Below are 6046 nucleotides of genomic sequence, written 5' to 3' on the forward strand. Positions count from 1 at the left end.
GCCTTGCACAGCCAGAGGTCCTGCGTGTCGCGGCGTCTGCCGGCCTTCTCTCCGCGATCGCGTGCCATCCGTGGCCCTTTCGCTCATTTCTCTTCCGTTCCTTCGCTCCATCCGTTCAGTGCTTGCTGGGAGGCTCCTGTGTGCCCGGCCGTGGGCGCTTATGGAGATGGAGCGCCCAGTGCAGTGGGGTGTCACTCAGCAGGGCCGGCCGGACAGTGCGTGGTGGTCCTGGCTGTGGCGGCAGTCACGGGCCGTGGGAACAGCGGGCAAGATCCCTGTCCCTCCGGAGTTAGGGTCCCTGAAGCCTTCTGAAGGATGTGTAGGAGGCAGCCAGCCTCAATTAAGAAAGAAGCACGGGGATATAGTAGGAGGTAAAATTGATCATTCTTAGTGATCGGCTGTGGAGAATGAGGGAGGCTCAGTGGTTCATTTTTATTTTGCAAATATTGATCTCTAATTATATGCTGGGTCTGGGTCTGCCCTGGGACAGCATGGGTGGGGCTGCCATTCACTGAGAAGAGTGAGGTAGAGGAGAAGTGAGTTGAAGAGAAGGTAATTTGGTTCTGCGCATGTTGTCACTGAGCGGTATCCTCTGTGGCATCTGAGTGGAAAAGTCTAGCAGGCAGTTGGATGAACATGTCTGAAGATGTAGATTTGTGAGGCATCAGCGTTTGATGGGAGTTGAAGTTTTGAGAGCAGAAGGCCTGTGAGAGATCTTAGGCGACCTGCAACCTTAGGGGTCATGGGACGAGGAGGCTGAGATACAGGTAGACAGCAGGAGTGTGATGTCTCAGAGACACGGGCAAGGAGGGAGGGTCAGCTGTGTCAGAGCAACACCTGTGACCTTGTGCGAGCAGCTGTGGCTGGTGGAGGCAGGAGCCTGATGACAACAGGGTAAGGAGTAAGGAGATGGGGAAATCGAGGCAGGGAGCTAGACATCTGATTAGGAAGGGGCAGAGAGATGCGGCAGTGGGTGGAGGGGGATGTGCTCAGGAGAGGCTTATTTATGTACTTTTCAGATGAGAGAGACTGGAGTACCTTCACTTGTTTAGATGCTGCTTGAAGTTTCTCGGTCCAGGGAAACGTTTTCCATGTAGGAGGACGAGAGCAGGAAATGTGGCTCAAGGCCGCCGAGGAGCTGGAGAGAATGGATCAGGTTTAGGTCAGAGGAGTGCTGTGCTCCCAAGGGTGGGCCCTGTGGCACTAGGACAGAGCACTGTGGTCAGTGTAGAGGACCCAGCTGAGATGTGTGGCCATTGATCTGGAGGCCCCACTCTCCTAGGCTCTGTGCTTTTCTCATGAGATCTGCACAGAAAAAGGCTGTTCGACTCGTCCAGGGTTGGGGTTAGAAAGACAGTGGTGATGTTGAGGAGTTGAACAAGAGAGTGATTGAAGAGACGGAGCTTGCAGTTCAAGCGGGATAGGGAGTGAGTGACATAAGGCCAGAAGGGGCTGGTAGACTGGGAGAAATTGGAGAAATGAATGGATTTGAGGCCTTGCTGAGGAATAAGCGCTAATGTGGTGGGAGTAACTGGATGAATGGGCCAGAAGGTTGGGAGAGTATGACATGCGGGTACAAGTGTGTGGGTTCTGGATCTCAGAGGTTCTGCCCATGGGAAGCTGTGGCTGAAATGGAGTGGAGGGGAAGGTATTTGGAGATGAAAAGGGACGGAGGGCCCAGGGTGTGGGATGGATGGACCACAGAGGCCACCTTGGATGGTGGTGGCAGTCGGGTGGAGAGAAGGCTGTGAGCCCATTGCCAAAGTCTTCGGTATGTAAGGGGAGTAACCAGGAGGGAGGTGGGCATGGGCTGAGAGGTCTGGCTTAAACCTCGGAGAGTGGAGGGGAAATGGACGTGGCCTTGGGGAGCAGGGAGGCTGGTGACCCCGCCTCCTGACCCTGAACTAGTGGACTGTGAGAAAATGAGCAGCCAGTGCTGGGGAAGCCGAGCCCTTAGGGGCAGGGGAGCTAGGTGTCATTTACTGCAGGAGGTAAGGGCTGAGGGTGTGGAGGGCTTTGTGAGCCCCATATAGAGGGGTTTGGACTCTGGAGAGGAAGGGGGTGTTTACTGGGGAGGAGAATCAGAGCAGGGTAGAGGGAGAGCACAGCAGGAGAGGCAGTGGAGGTTCCTTCTGGGATGGTGAACAAGGGATAAACACTGTGAGAACACAAAGTTCTGGCATCCCCAGGGCCTCTAGGGGGTAGGCTGGAGCGCTCCTGCACAGCTGTACTCAGGAGGGGGCCTGGCAAGAGCGCGCCCCCCTCCCCCCAAGAACGGCTTTCAGGACATGGCAGATACCTTTTAAGCTGTAGTCCATGCTGACTGTAACTGCTTGCCGTGGGGAGGGAACGTGGGGCCCCTAGGCTGGGATTTGCCCAGGGAATGGGGTTAAGTGTACAGCTGTTAAAGTGACTTCCTCCAAAAGCATCTCACTCAGCCAAGTTTGTTTTCTGTAGATAAAGATTTTCAAGGCCAAGCGCTTCTGCAAGGCTCTCCATCCAACACAATCTCTGTCCAGCTGCTGTCTTATGTTTGAAATTCCTTTAGTGGGGGAACCAAAGCTTGACAAGGTCAGATAAGAAGTAGAAGATAAATGGCCCTGGGGAGGAGGACGGGGTTAATCAGCAGGTTCTCACCAAAAGCAAGTGCTGAGTGAAAGAATGACTTAAAAAAAAAAGTTCTGAGCAGCTTCCCTGTCCTGAGTGAGAAGGGGTGATGTTTAGCACCTTTTGAAAATTATTTGTATTGTGATGAGACGAACACCACTAGCCCGACAATGGACCCCGCAGTGGTGGAAACGATTCTAGCCCGTAACTCCAGCCGAAAAGTGCTCGGAGAAGGCCCGCACTAGACCTGCCACCTTCCTCTTGGGCAGCAACTATGCAAGGCTCTTTCCTCTCCTCTCTGCTTTTGTTTCACTCTTCTCTCTCCTTAAAATGCACCCACCCCCCTCACCGCACCCCTGCCCGCCTCCCCATTCTTAGGTGTTTTAAGTTCCCAAGGCCTGCTGCCCTGACTGCCGCTGTCTGGGGGATCATTGCTGTCTCTGAACCTCCGAGGCATTGCCTCTGACATGTTCTTTCTTTTCACTCTGGGCAGCACTGATCTGAGTACATGTCCACACCATTTTAGGTGTGCAGTTCAGTGGCATTAAGTACATACACACTGTTCTGCAACCATCACCACTGTCCACCTCCAGAAATTTTTCATCATCTCAAACTGAAATTCTGTACCCATTAAACAATAACTCCCCATCCCCCCGCTCCTCTCCCCAGTAACCCCTATACTATTTTCTGTCTCTTTTCTAGGTATCTCATATAAGTAGAATCATTCAATAGTTTTCCTTTTGTGTCTGGCGTATTTCACTTAGCATAAGGTCTTCAAGGTTCATCGATAGATCATGTATCAGCATTTCTTTTTTTTAACTAAAGTATAGTTGATTAAAGTAAAGTAATGTTTTGTTTCTGGTGTACATCAAAGCGATTCAGTTATTTATATATTCTTTTTTATATATCCTTTTAAATAATATATATATTTTTCATATTCTTTTTCACTATGGTTTATTACAAGATACTGAATATAGTTCCCTGTGCTATATAGTAAGACCTTGTTTGTCTATTTTTATGTATATTAGTTTATATCTGCTAATCTCAAACTCCTAAGTTATCCTTCCTCCCCCTTTCCCCGCCGGTAATCACAAGTTTGTTTTCTATGCCTGTGAGTCTGTTTCTGTTTTGTAGATAAGTTCATTTGTATCTTTTTTTTTTTTTTTTTAGATTCCACATATAAACAATATCATATGATATTTGTGTTTCTCTGTCTGGCTTACTTCACTTAGTATAATAACCTCTAGGTCCACCCATTTTGCTGCAAATGGCATTATTTCGTTCTTTTTTATAGCTGAGTAGTATTCTATTGTTTATATATATATAAACTATATATATATAGACAATATATTCTATTGTTTTATGTATATATATACACATACATACACATGCACATCTTCTTTATCCATTTATCTGTTGATGGACATTTAGGTTGCTTCCATGTCTTGACTATTGTGAATAGTGCTACTATGAACATAGGGGTGCATGTAGATCTAATCTCTGGAGACAAGCAGATCATTGGTTGCCTGGTGCTGATGGAAATGGTTGGGAAGGGGACAAGGGAATATTCTGGGTGATGGAAATATTCTGTATCTTGATTGTGGTGGTTGTTACATGGGTGTATATATTTTTCAGAAGTCATAAAACTATACCCTTAAATTAAGTTTTATTGCATGTTATACTAAGCTTATAAAAAGTCACTTAACATCATTAGTTATTAGAGAAATACAAATCAAAACCACAATGAGAAGGCTTCCCTGGTGGCGCAGTGGTTGGGAGTCCGCCTGCCGACGCAGGGGACACGGGTTCGTGCCCCAGTCCGGGAGGATCCCAAATGCCGCGGAGCGGCTGGGCCCGTGAGCCATGGCTGCTGAGCCTGCGCGTCCAGAGCCTGTGCTCCACAACGGGAGAGGCCACAACAGTGAGAAGCCCGTGTACCGCAAAAAAAAAAAAAAAAAAAAAACCCACCACAATGAGAAACCACCCCACATCTAAGATAACTATAATTTAAAAAGCAGCAACAACAGAAAATAACAAGATTAGAGAGAATTAACAAGTCTTGGGGAGAATGTGGAGATACTGGAACCCTGTACCTTGCTGGTGAGAAAGTAACATGATGCAGCCACTGTGGAAAACAGTTTGGTGGTTCCTCAAAACGTTAAAATTACCATATGACCTGGCAATTCTACTCCTAGGTCTAAAAGAACGGCAAACGGGGATTCAAACAGATACTTGTACTGATACATGAATGTCATAGCAGCATTATTCACAATAGCGAAAAGGTAGAAACAAGACAAGTGTTTATCAGTAGATGAATGGATAAAGGAAATGTGTTATATACAGTTGACCCTTGAACAACATGGGTTTGAAGTGCATTGGTCCACTTATACTTAGATTTTTTTCAATAAATGCATACTACTACATGGTCTGTGGTTGTTGAATTCATGGATGTGAAACCAAGGATGCAGAAGGCTGACTGTAAACTTTACACAGATTTTTGGCATGGAGGGTCAGTGCTTCTCACCCCTGTATTGTTCAAAGGTCAACTGTACTTAAAATGGAATATCATTCAGCCATAAACAGTAATGAAGTTACCATACATGCTGTAACGTGCATAAGCTTTAAAAACATGCTCAGTGAAAGAAGTTGGATACAAAAGGACAAATATCTAGGAAAGGAGAATTCTTAGAGACAGAAAGATTAGTGGTTGCAAGGGGCTAGGAGGAGGGAACTGGAGTGATTGCGTAATGGGTACAGAGTTTTGTTTGGGGTGATGACAAAGTTTTGGAAATAGTGATGGTTGCAGAACATTGTGAATGTAATTAATGCCCCTGAAATATACACTTAAAATGATTAAATGACCAATTATCAAAGAAATAAAAAGAAACAATTTTTAATTTCAGCAAAAGTTGAAAGCAAAAAAAAATTAAGATTTTAATTTTGTAAAGGTAATGGTTCTCAAAGATATAATTTGATACTTTTATCTCTACCTGCCTACCCTGCATTTTCACTGTGATGTCTAAAAGGTGCCTCCGCCTCAGCTATGTCCAAAGCCATGACTTTCTGCTTCCACTCTGTTCCTCCAGATTCCTTCCCCCATCGTTGGCCCCTCCTCTTGTTTCTCAGGCCCAAACAATGGCTTCATTCTTGGCTCCTTCCTTTTTCACAAACTCCAGATGTGAATTGAAGAAAAATGAAGCTGATTCTATTCTTTGAAATATATCTAGACCTACCCATATGTGAGCACTTGCTTTATTACAGTATTACTACTGGTGAACAACAAAGTAGATTTTCAGTAAATGGTGCTTAATCAGCTGACAATCTAGATGGAATGAAATCAAACAAAAATCAATTCCAAGTGAATTGTGGATCTAAATGTGAAAGGCAAGATAAACTGGAAGATGACATAGTAGAATATCTTCATGATCTCAGGGTGTGC

The sequence above is a fragment of the Mesoplodon mirus genome (genome assembly GCF_964341445.2).
Source record: "Mesoplodon mirus genome assembly, chromosome: 18".
NCBI lineage: Eukaryota > Metazoa > Chordata > Mammalia > Artiodactyla > Ziphiidae > Mesoplodon > Mesoplodon mirus.